Source organism: Eulemur rufifrons, chromosome 30 (genome assembly GCF_041146395.1).
Source record: "Eulemur rufifrons isolate Redbay chromosome 30, OSU_ERuf_1, whole genome shotgun sequence".
Classification (NCBI taxonomy): Eukaryota; Metazoa; Chordata; class Mammalia; order Primates; family Lemuridae; genus Eulemur; species Eulemur rufifrons.
Genome location: NC_091012.1, coordinates 144,605,159 through 144,618,216, shown reverse-complemented (window position 1 = coordinate 144,618,216; position 13,058 = coordinate 144,605,159). Strand labels below are relative to the sequence as shown.

At 50.5% G+C, this 13,058-nt stretch overlaps 1 long non-coding RNA gene across 1 annotated transcript in view; it reads right to left on the bottom strand.

Moving 5' to 3' along the window:
* The window catches only part of LOC138378680 (uncharacterized), a 40,995-nt gene extending 29,322 nt beyond the window's left edge, over positions 1 to 11,673 (bottom strand). The window contains exon 1 of the long non-coding RNA XR_011231961.1: positions 11,491 to 11,673. This is a non-coding gene — a long non-coding RNA (uncharacterized lncRNA). The remainder of the gene's footprint in view (positions 1 to 11,490) is intronic.
* Positions 11,674 to 13,058: the final 1,385 nt, after the last annotated feature.

Genomic DNA, 13,058 nt, shown 5'->3' with positions numbered 1-13,058 from the left:
TTTACAGTGTCAAGATAAAGACAGTTTATTACGAAGTCTTTTTGGCATTTCAATTCAGAAACCCCATCTGGATGCAGTCACAGAGCAGTCTCAACTAAATTCTAGTCCATTCATAATTTGGTAGTATTACAGAAAGATTCAAGCATACTTAAGCTTTGAACTGAGGCAGCAAGTCAATATTTAATATGCTAAATTCCAAGTTTTTGCAGGAAGTATGAAAAAAAATCAGAAAAAATGTTATCACCTAACTAGCAAGCAAGCATTAAGGATAAGCACATGTTTTACTCAGTTCCTCTCAAGAATACACAGAGAACCTACAATGCCCCATTCTGACACAGACCTAAAACATTACTAATACTTAACATTCAATAAAATGTTAAAATATTTGTTTCATAAAAACTGAGATAGAAAAACACTAAAACAGGCCAGGTGGGGTGGCTCATACCTGTAATCCCAGCAGTTTGGGATGCAGAGGCTAGGAGTTCCAGACCAGCCTCAGCAACATAGCAACACCTCGTCTCTACAAAAAAAATTGAAAATTAGCCGGGCATGGCAGTGCAAGCTTGTAGTCCCAGCTACTCAGGAGGCTGAGGTAGGAGCATTGCTTGAGCCCAGGTGTCTGAGGTTGCAGTGAGTGACAGTCATGCCACTGCACTCCAGCATGGGTGACAGAGTGAGACCCTGCCTCTAAAATTAAAACACATACAAACACATAAAAACACGACAATAAATCAAAACCAATAAGCATGTTTCATTGTGAGTGAAAAATCTTATAAAACCTCAAAAAAATCCCAGATTCATCCTAAAACAGATGAGAAACCCAAACATTTTCATGTTTTTTTAAAAAGACAACTGGCAATTAAAAACATAATAGCAACCTATACTAGACAATAAACCTGAGAAATTTGTTATACAGCATTTAAATAAAAATTTTTAAATTCAAAAATGTTTTCTACAAATGCTAATTAATAAACTCTCACAATCTACACAGGCAAACGTGGGCACAGCTGCAAATGCCTTGTTAGCATCATTCTTAATCACTTGATTAATTACATCTGAGAGAAAAGAAATTCCTTCTAGATCACTCTGAAGGGTACTACAAAAAAATGAACCACTCCCCCCAGCAGACACATCTACCTCGATGAAGAAAACACCAACATTTCAAATATTCCGACAATTACAAAATAGGATAATCCTGGAATTTACTCAGCCTCAAAACATTATGAACTATTCCAACACAGGAATAATACTTTAAAAACATTTACAGTGTTTTCCAAAGTACAAAAAATATTCATTATGAATCCTGATTTCTTGGAAAAATTATTTTAACATGTCTCAATGCTGTTGATTGTCAAGAATTCTGATGATGAGGCCGGGCACGGTGGCTCACGCCTGTAATCCTAGCACTCTGGGAGGCCGAGGCGGGTGGATCGCTCGATGTCAGGAGTTCGAGACCAGCCTGAGCAAGAGTGAGACCCCGTCTCTACTAAAAATAGAAAGAAATTATATGGACAACTAAAATATATATATATACAAAAAATTAGCCGGGCATGGTGGCGCATGTCTGTAGTCCCAGCTACTCGGGAGGCTGAGGCAGTAGGATCGCTTAAGCCCAGGAGTTTGAGGTTGCTGTGAGCTAGGCTGACGCCCCGGCACTCACTCTAGCCCGGGCAACAGAGTGAGACTCTGTCTCAAAAAAAAAAAAAAAAAGAATTCTGATGATGTGCTTATCCAAAAAAAAAAAAAAAAAATAGAAATGCTAGGCACTTTTTATTTAACATATGACAGCCTGCTTACATTGTTCTTTATCATCACTATTAGATTTCTTATCAACACCAGACTGATAGTAGTAAATTCTCAAGAAATAAGCTTTTTTCCTCCAAGAAATACACATTTAAAGAAAAACTATCACAACTCTCTACCACTAAAATTTGAGGGATTCCTTCCCTTATTATTCCTAGGAACAACAATCATAAAAAGCTAGTAGCCAGTAAGTCTAAAATCTAAAAGTTCTATTTGAATGCATACATTATTTTCAACAATGTATAAACTATTATAAGCATCGACAAGTCAAAAGGGTCTACCAAAATTCAAAAGCTAACTGCAAAAAAGTTAGTAATCTACATTATTTTGTAAAGATCAAGATTGGCTTTGGAGTACATTAACTCAGATTCTGAAGAGGCCAAATATTGTTTTTAAACATATATAAATAAGATAAAAATAGGCAATGCAACCTTAGAATAAATGCAATACTAAAAATTTCATCCTCTTTTTAATAAGCAGTTTTATCAGTTGTAAAACCACAGGTACAGTCCATATATGGAACCACAAATTATTACTAATGATCCTTCCAATTTCAGTACTATCAAGTTAATACTGTATTTGTTTGTAAATAGTAAAGAAAAGGACAAAATAAAATTCCTGAAATGGTACTTTACTTAAAAACGTTTCTTATGGAAAAGGAATCCAATGTTTGTCATCAGTGATTTTTAAAAATAGAAAATATTGTTGTTGCAAAGATTATTTACAGAACACAGAACCAGAAGTCCATGACCTTTCAATAAATACACTGTACTAAAATCTTCTTGTAAGAGAGAGATAATAAAAACACCAGTTTGTTAAATCTCTTCCTCCCTTCTTTTTAAAATGTAGATAGATTTTACTAAACTGACAATATGAAAGTGTAATCCAATAATCTTAGCCCTCTTAAGTGACTTACTAACTTTTAAATAGACTGTTATGAATTTACAGTTCCTGCAGTTCACCTGCCACCTTTCCCAACTTAAAGCAGGCACTAGACAGTCTCCACTTGCAACATCGATTATAAGAAAGAACTTTATGCTCGTTTTAAAAAAGGATTATTGTGAGTTTTGTTCGTCCCCAGAAACACCACTCAACACAGATCTCAGCACATGATAGATGTTTAATGAATATCTGTTGAGTAAATGGTAATGTTTAATTGTATTAGTGCAACATTAGTTTTTATTCCTCCTTCAATTTAGAGTTCTCCTTTGTTGGAAAAGAAACTCGAGACCATAGCAGTCCCTCAAAAACACATAAACAACTTTATTCACAATGAAAAATAAAGCTGGGTCTCAAAATCCAATCCCATTACCTCTTTATGATCTCCATTATTTTTAAAGAAAATAAGAAATAAAGCCTGTTTTTAAGTAATACATAATGTATACCAACTTTCCTTAAAATAAAAAATCCAGGCTGGGCGCGGTGGCTCACACCTGTAATCCTAGCACTCTGGGAGGCTGAGGCGGGTGGATCGCTCAAGGTCAGGAGTTCGAGACCAGCCTGAGCAAGAGCGAGAACCCATCTCTACTAAAGATAGAAAGAAATTATATGGACAACTAAAAATATATATAGAAAAATTAGCCAGGCATAGTGGCGCATGCCTGTAGTCCCAGCTACTCGGGAGGCTGAGGCAGTAGGATCGCTTAAGCCGAGGAGTCTGAGGTTGCTGTGAGCTAAGCTGACGCCATGGCACTCACTCTAGCCTGGGCAACAAAGTGAGACTCTGTCTCAAAAAAAAAAAAAAATCCACATTTCAAACTTATTTTCTGTAAGGCTGGTGGCAGGCACCCCTCCCTTCCCTAATGAAAAAAGAGGCGGCTCCTCCTAGCCCTCAATACCTGCCCCAAAGCTGAAACAAAGAAATTCCTCGCACCAACATCTCCTGGCCGAAGAAGCTCCCATCCCCCAGCCCTAAGAACCTATATAAACCCACTCAGACTTCTGGGCCAGGCAGCTTCTCTGGGTCCCGTGGATCCCGTGAGGCTCGCCCGGGTCCCTCTCTCAGGGACTCGTTACCCCCACCTGGGAGCGCCCCAATAAAGCCTCTTTACTTATCCCTTTCAATTCTGCTCGTCTTTCTTTCTCTGGTGCCGGCTACTTCAAAGAAACCGTACATTTGGTGCCGAAACCCAGGAGGGGCCTTTGGCTGCACCACCCCCTTCCGAGAACTCTCACTTTCCAGACCGGGACCTCCGCTGACTGCCTTCCAGTCCCTGATTGATGACATTGGCCTGGGTGAGTCACCCTGTGTTATCCCAACCCGGATCCCCCAGGAGCCTCCGTTCCTTCCGGGAAACTGTTCCCTCTCCGTTAAACCATGGGCCCACATCAGAGGCTCCCCCGTTCCGGGGCTGAGGCTATTCGGGGACGCCTGAATTCCTCTCACCCCTTTCCGTGCCGGCACACTAGTCTCGGGCGGAGACGTCCCCCCAGACTTTTGCTGCCTCCGTAGCCAGGATACTATTCCTGGCTGTTTCCCCATCCGGGTTGAGGCGACATGGGTGACCAAAATTCCCCGTGAGACGCCCCTGGGGTGTCTGCTGGCCAATCTGAAGGCCCTGGATTTAGCCATCCAGCCCAAGTGCCTCATTCTTTACTGCAACACTGCCTGGCCAATGTATAAATTGGACAATGACTCCCAGTGGCCTGAAAATGGGACTTTCAGTTTCAATATTCTGCAAGACCTTGATAACTTTTGTCACACGAATGGCAAATAGTCGGAGATCCTGTATGTCCAAGCCTTTTTCTGTTTGCGCTCCCGTCCTTCTCTCTGTCTGACCTGCCACCCCGCACACATCCTTCTTGTGCTGGATCCCCCACCCCCTCCTCCTCTTCTCCCTCTAACTCTCCCCCGGACGTCTCTTCAGACGCCCCTTCTGCTTTCTCCGATCCACCCGACTCCCTCGGCCCGACCCCCCACTCGACCTCCCCCACACCCACAGGCGCCCGCCCATCCTCCCACACCGCCCAGCCGCTCTGCCGACGTCTCCCGTCAGCCGGCACACTCGCTCCCACGCAAACCCTCGGACCAGCCCCTGTCTGTCCGTTACGGGAGGTGGCAGGCGCCGAAGGGCTTGTACACGTACATGCTCCCTTCTCCTTTCTGACCTTTCTCAGATTGAAAAGTGCCTAAGCTCAGGGAAATCACTCAACAGGCAGACAAAAACCCTGCGGCCTGTCTCAGCCGCCTTACAGACGCCCTTATCCAACATACCCGCCTAGAGCCTACTCCCCCGCCGGGACTACTGTCCTTACAACTCACTTTATTACTCAGTCCTCCCCTGACATCAGAAAGAAACTCAAAAAAGGCAGAGGAGGGCCCTCAGACCCCTATCCGAGACCCGGTGAATATGGCATTTAAAGTCTTCAATCCCCAAGGTGAACAGGCAGGGGCCCAAAGGGAGGCCCGTGTCCGCCAAAAGGCACACCTGCAGGCCCAAGCCTTGCAGTCCTGAGGCCGGGCAGACCCGCGAAACCATCAACCTCGTCTAAGGTGACCAGCCACGCTCCGCCAGGCACCTGCTTCAAGTGCGGTAAGGAAGGCCACTGGGCCAAGTGGTGCCTGCAGCCACTTCCACCCACGACGCCTTGCCCGTCTGTGGTCAAGAGGGACACTGGAAAAGTGACTGCCCTTTGGGACAGAAGTCCGGAGGGTCACTCCTTTGATCCCTAGACCTGCCGATGGCAGCTTGGGGTCTGGCTGCTGAAGACTGAAGAGACCCCGACTCAATGACCCCATCACCCTCGCTGAGCCCAGGGTAACAATCAAGGTAGCGGGTAAGGCAGTGTCCTTCCTGGTTGACACGGGGGCTACCTACTCTGTCCTGCCTTCCTTTTCAGGCCCTACCTATCCTTCCCAGGTGTCGGTTGTGGTTATTGACGGCAATCCCTCTCGACCCCCCATCACCGGTCCCCTAACCTGTCTAATAGGTGACCGCCCCATCACCCATTCCTTCCTTATACTGCCCTCCTATCCTGCTCCACTATTGGGAAGGGACTTATTAACCAAGCTGGGAACCACCTTCCACTTTTCCTCTGGAACTTCCACCCTCCTCCTCTCTCTCTCTCTCTCTCTCTCTCCAGATTCCTCAGCTCCGCCCACAGCCTCTCCCGTTTTACCGAGTCCTACATACCCCCTCCCACCAGAACTCGTAGACCCCCAGGTTTGGGACACCTCCACCCCAGTGGTGGCCACACACCACACCCCCGTCCTCATTCAACTCAAAGACCCCTCATCCTTCCCTTCCCGGCCACAGTTCCCTATTTCACCAACCCACCGCAGAGGTCTAAAACCCATCACAGAACTTCTTCTGCGCGAAAAACTTTTGATTCCAACTGACTCTCCCTATAACACACCCATTCTCCCGGTAAGAAAGCCAAATGGCTCCTACCGGCTAGTCCAGGACCTCAGACTCATTAACGAGGCAGTTGTCCCCATACACCCTGTGGTGCCTAATCCCTACACTTTACTCTCTCATATTCCACCCTCCACCACCCACTTTTCTGTCCTGGACCTCAAGGACACTTTCTTCACCATTCCTTTAGACCCAGCCAGCCACAATCTCTTTGCCTTTACGTGGGAAGATCCCGACACGAACATGTCTCGACAACTCACTTGGACTGTCCTGCCCCAGGGGTTCAGGGACAGCCCCCACCTCTTTGGTCAGGCTCTTGCCCAAGATCTTCTTCAATGCCCCTTACAGCCGAGCACTGTCCTCCAATATGTGGACGATTTATTACTCTGCAGCCCCTCATACTCCGACAGCCGCACACACACTGCCTCTCTACTCAACTTCCTTGCCTCTAAGGGCTACCAGGTGTCCCCCTCCGAAGCTCAGCTGCCTAAGCCTACTGTCACTTACCTTGGACTTTGTCTCACCCCCACTTCCCGTCATCTCACTGTTGATCGCCAGCAGGCCCTCCGCGACCTCCAGCCTCCCACCACTGCGGAACAAATTCTATCCTTCCTCAGGTTCGTTGGTTTCTTCCGACACTGGATCCCCAAATTTTCTCTCTTGCCAAACCCCTCTATGAGGCAGCACGTGATGCCTCTGCTGGCCCTCTCTTAAACCCTCAGGCTGTCTCCCGCACATTCCTAAAACTTTGCAACTCTCTCCTACAAGCACCCCCTCTAAGACTCCCTCATCCTGAAAAACCCTTTAACCTCTACACGGATGAGCGCCAGGGCCTGGCCCTCGGCGTCCTCACCCAACCTCTGGGACCTACTCCCATTTCCACCCCAGTGGCCTACTTATCCAAACAGCTGGACACCACGGTCAGGGACTGGCTGCCCCGTCTCTGTGCCTTAGCCGCAGCCACTGCTCTCACCAGGGAGGCCCTAAAACTCTCCTGGGACAGAACTTACATGTCTTCTCCACCCACCGCTTACAGGACCTTCTGACTCACCGCTCTTTAGCCCTCCTCACTCCGTCTAGACTACAGGAATTCCATCTCTTGTTTATTGAAAATCCCACCATTACTTTATCACAGTCCCCGACTCTAAACCCTGCCACTCTGCTCCCCATTCCCTGTTTACCCTGTCCTCACACTCCTGCTCAGAAATGGTTGAAGTCTCCACTACCCCTAGACCCGATCTGTCAGACAAGCCACTTCCTACAGCGGAGTTAACTTTCTTTGTTGATGGCAGCTCTGTCACAGGTGAGGATGGCAAACGCCGGGTGGCCTATGTCATTGTCTCTGCCTCTCAGGTAATAAAGCCTCCTGCCTTCCGGAGGGCACCACCTCCCAAAAGGCAGAACTCATTGCTCTCACCCGAGCCTTACACCTAGCCCGAGGCAGGAGTGTAAATATTTACACAGACTCCAAGTATGTGTTTATGATGGCTCACTGCCATGCTGCCATATGGAGAGAACGGGGCTTTCTCTCCACCAAGGGCTCCCCTGTTATTAACGCCACCCTTATCTCCCATCTCCTCAAGGCCCTTCAGTTACCCACCCAATTAGCTATCATACACTGCAAGGGACACCAGATGGATGGGTCCCCCGTCACTAAGGGAAACAACTATGCTAATACTGTCGCCCATAGTCTAACATCCCCAAACACCCTAGTCCTGCTCCTCTTCTTTTCCTTTCCATTCCTTCCCTCCAGCCTCGCTACACTCCAGAGGAGCGCGACACAGCCTTCTCACCCAAGGGGATCAACCACCACTGAAGAGTGGGTCCTTCTTAAGGATGGCAAGCTGGCTCTCCCTAAGGCACAGGCCCTGGAACTCATTGGCCAGGTCCACTCTTCACCTCATATTGGCACTAAGGGCCTCTTCCACCTCTTACAGCCTCTATTTTCACACCCTGCCCTATATTCTCTCATCAAAACTGTTTGCTCGAACTGTGACATCTGTGCCTCTGTTAACCCTCAAGGGGCTTCAAACCCCCTGTGTCCACCCACCAGATGTGTGGTCACCTCCCCAGACAAGACTGGCAGGTCGATTTCACCCATATGCCACCTCACAGGCGTTTCAAATATCTTTTAACACTGGTAAATACCTTTACAGGGTGGGTTAAAGCCTTTCCCACTGCCAATGAAACTGCTGCAGTCGTTGCCTCCACTCTCCTTACTGAAATTATCCCATGCTTCGGCCTTCCTTCCTCCATTCAGTCTGACAGTGGCCCTGCTTTTGTTTCTAAGGTTGTTCATCAGGTCTGTGAGGCTCTCAATGTCGAGTGGAAACTTCATGTTCCCTGCAGGCCTCAGTCCTCAGGAAAGGTCGAAAGGGCTAACAGACTAATCAAAGACCACCTCACCAAACTCATTATTGAGACCCGCCAAGCATGGCTTGACCTTTTGCCCTTAGCTCTCACCCGGATCAGGGCAGCCCCCCCCCCGACATCCTACCTACCTTAGCCCTTTCGAACTCATGCACGGCCGGCCTTTTCTCATTAGCCACCATCTTCCAGCCCAGCCCCCACCTTTGGCCTCCCATCTCCCATATCTCTCCCTCCTCAGACAACTTCTCCGGGCCCACGCAGACAGATACCTACCTCAGCCTCCAGAGACTGACTCAGTATCTCTCACACAGATATCCTCGACCCTTGAGACCAGCGTTGGAAAATTAAAGTCACAGGCGAAGTATACTGAAAAATACACGACTGTTACCCTTTAGCGACTATTCATGTCAGCCATGAATACGTCCTGGCCCACCAGACACAGGTTCAAATACCTATCAATATTCTGGAGGCAAAACAAACTCTAGCAGGGCAACTTTCCTGCCGCCCTAAACATCCCCCTCTTACCTCCTGGCTAAATATTATTCAACATACCCTCGCCTTCTTAAAACTCCTCTAAATAATCTCTAATGTCTCCCACTGTTTCCTCTGTGCCTCCCTTCAGTGCCCCCTACTGGCCGCTGTTCCCCTAAACTTTTCTGACCCCTAGAAGACTCTCATTCGGTCTCTCATGCTCCACTCTGCTCACTCGAGTTCCCCTATGGGAACCTGAGCCCACAGGCCACCTTATGCGGATCACATATGCTTTCTCACCACCCTCACTGACCCCAACCTACAACTTCATGGACGCTGCCTCACTAACCATACTGTGACCATGACCACCTCTTCTGCTCGGGGACAGTTCTTCTGGTGCAACGGTACACTTACCCGCTGCATCAATACGTCCAGGCCGGGTCCTTGTTTCCCTGTCATGGTCGTCCCTCAATTAACTCTATACGGTGAGTCTGAATTTGGGTGGCTTCTCCCGGGACCCCTCTCAAAATGAGCCATCTTCTTGCCAGTCATGGTGGGTCTCCTCCATTGCAGCCTCAGGGCTTGCAGGAGGCGCCCTGGGCCACAGCGTCATTTCTGCCCAAGACTTTGCAGATCGCCTACAGCTATCCCTGGAAACCACGTCTGTGTCACTAGCTTCCCTGCAGAGGCAACTGACTTCTCCGGCTCACGTAGCTCTCCAAAACCGGAGGGCCCTGGACCTATTAGCGGCTGAAAAAGGAGGAACTTGCATTTTCCTCCGGGAGGAATGCTGCTACTATGTCAACAAGTCAGGCCTTATAGAACAAAACATAAATAAACTCAACACCCTGAGCGAAGAGCTACACAACCGCCCATCGCCCGCTTCAGCTGGATACAGTCCCCACTAACTGCCTGGCTGTTACCCTCAATAGGACCCATTGTCACCATTTGCCTAATCTTTCTCTTTGCCCCCTGTCTTTTGCAGTTTCTCCAACACTGCCTGCAGGAATTATCCAGAGTAGCAGTAAACCAGATGCTTCTTCACCCCTACTCTCCCCTTCCAGTCACTCCTCCACCAGCCAACTCTGGCCCATAGCCCCCACTACACCCCTCAAAAGCAGGAAGTAGCCAGAAAGACCACGACGCCCTATTATCACTAAAAGGCCAGAATGTAAGGCTGGTGGCAGGCACCCCTCCCTTCCCTAATGAAAAAAGAGGTGGCTCCTCCTATCCCTCAATACTTGCCCCAAAGCTGAAACAAAGAAATTCCTCACTCCTCGCACAGACATCTCCTGGCCAGGAGGCTGAAGAAGCTCCCATCCCCCAGCCCTAAGAACCTATATAAACCCACTCGAACTTCTGGGCAGCTCAGCTTCTCTGGGTCCCGTGGGTCCCATGAGGCTCGCCCGGGTCCCTCTCTCAGGGACTCGTTACCCCAACCCGGAGCGCCCCAATAAAGCCTCTTTACTTATCCCTTTCAATTCTGCTCGTCTTTCTTTCTCTGGTGCCGGCTACTTCAAAGAAACCTTACATTTTCTATGTTAGTAGTACTGAGAGTAACAACTGATTGTTCCACAGTATGCATATATTGGGTAAAAATCAAAACCAAGCATATAAACAAAACTGCATGTTTTTTGCCAACGTTTTTTCCTTAATCTTAGTCAAAAGGTTATGTGCCTAAATTTTACTAGATGTGAGACCAGCTTATTCTGATGTTTCCAGATTCATTCGTTCAACAAATATTTTAATGAGCATCTACTGTATTCCAAGCCCTTTAACGTTTAAATTTGTAAACTGCACACCACCACCAAATTCCTCTACGAAGCCTTATTACTTAAAATAATTGCAAGGTGGTAAGGAATCTCAACACTGTTTATTGTACACATTAAGTCAGTGGATTGGGGCGCTTTTTCAGCTGTTAAAGCGACATCAGCGAGCCGCTACCCACCACACCCGGGACCCAAAATCACAACCAGCAGCCACAGCCGGTGAAACCACCTGTGAGAGTCGCCCGCGCTCCTCCGACGAGGCGGCCGGGACTTTCGCTCGGAGCCCAGCAAGACGCGCCAGGTGCCTCGGGCGACAGTCGGGGCTCCAGAGCCCAGGTCCCCGCCCCGCCAACCCTCACCTGGAGACCCCGGGCTGTCCCCGCCCGCGCCACCCTCCCGCCCTCCAGACCAAAGTGGGGGGAGGGGTCTGAGTTTCCGCTTTACCGCGGCGGGCGGTCGGCGCCTCAGTCGCCCGGCTGCCTGAATTCCGAACCGAGCTCGTGTCCCTTCCTCAGAGAGAAGGGACGAAGCCCAAAGGGTGGGTCTTCGGGGAAGAGACCTCGCCCGAACCTGGAAACGGAGCCGCAGGCTCAGGCCGCAGCCCGCAGGTGGCAGGGCCAGGCCACGCTCACCGCGGAGCCCTCGGCGACCGGGGTTCGGGGCTTCAGGCCGCCCCGCAAAGGCCCGAGAGGGCGAGGCGCGGGGACTGGCGCTGCACCCACCGTCGCCTTTGTCTCGGCCGCCCGCTCCGTCAGCACCGCTCTCCGGCCGGCTCCGCGGCGCCTGCCGCCCCGACGCCCGCAGCTGCGCTCCCGGCCGCTTCCCGGCTCCCACGGCGCCGCCCAGACTCGTGCGGGGGCGCAGCCAGAGGCCTTGCGCGCTCCGAGAGCGGCGGGGAGCGGGGCCTCGTGGCGCAACCGCCGCGGCCGCCCAGCCAGGCCCCGCCCCCGGGCCCGCCCCATCCAGGCCCCGCCCCGGCCAGGCCCCTCCCCAGACAGGCCCCGCCCCCGGGCCCGCCCCATACAGGCCCCGCCCCAGGCAGGGCCCGCCCCCGGGCCCGCCCCAGCCAGGCCCCGCCTCATACAGGCCCCGCCCCAGCCAGGCCCCGCCCCAGCCAGGCCCCGCCCCAGCCAGGCCCCGCCTCGGGATGGGCGGGCGGCACCACCCCCACCTTGGAGCCGCGCAGGCTGGGCGGCCGCTGCTGTGGGGAACCGACCGCCCACAGCAGGTGGTGGAGCCTGCGCGGGAAAGCGCGCGCGGAAGATGGCGACCGAGCCTGCGCGGGAGCGCGCGGGAGCCTCTTCCCAGCCCGGCCCGCAGGCGGCTGCGGCTCGCGCCCGCCCGGCCGCGGAGGGGCGGTGTCTGCGCGCGGTGTGGGCCGCGACCGCGCCCTGAGGAGGAAGCGGGGTGCCTCGCCGGCGGGGGGCGAGGTGTCTGTCGGTCGCAGTTGAGACCTCGAAGTCCTGAAACCCTCCGACCATTGTTTCTTTCAATGTCACAGTCAGAATCGTTTGTCATTCACTGGCTTCAGGCCCGGCACATCCAGCTGGCGTTTGCAATGTGAAAACTGTTCGTGCCCCAGACCCCTGTGACTCCTCCCCGGGATCGCACACGTCCCAGAAGTCGGGACACGTGACAGTGTCCCAGTCTAGCGGCCAGTACTCCACCAAAGGACCCGCCAAACTCTGCCTGTGGTCAAAGGGACAGAGAGAGCCAGGTGCCGGTGTCAGGGCATCCTTCCAGCTGCTCAGGCCACAGACTTTGGCATCATCCTTGGTTCCCCTCACTCTCTCATTTTCACTTCCAATCTGCCAAGAAAGCTCGTTGGTTCCACTTCCAAAATACATCAGACTAGTTCTCACCTGCGTTACTTCCAGCATCTCAATTATACCTCAGGGACCTACTAAACCGCAGGGCCTCCCTGCCCATCATCTACTCTGTTTACTGTCAAACCAGCCGGAATATCCTCTCACAAGGAAATGTCACTTCGCGTTGATACTTAGCCTGAGCCAGGTATTTAAAATTGCAACCCCCAGACACCAATTCTCAATCCTTACTACCTCATTCTTTTTCTTTTCTTCCCATGACACTTCACACCTGGTAGCAATCTCTATAGTCAGCTTTCCGGATCTATGGTTAGGCATTCACAGATTCAACTAACCGTAGATCAAAAATATTCAGGAAAAAAAATAACACCAAAAAATACAGTATAACAACTATTTATATAGCATTTACATTGTATTTGGTATTGTAAGTAATCTAGAGATCATTTAAAGTATCCAGGAGAATA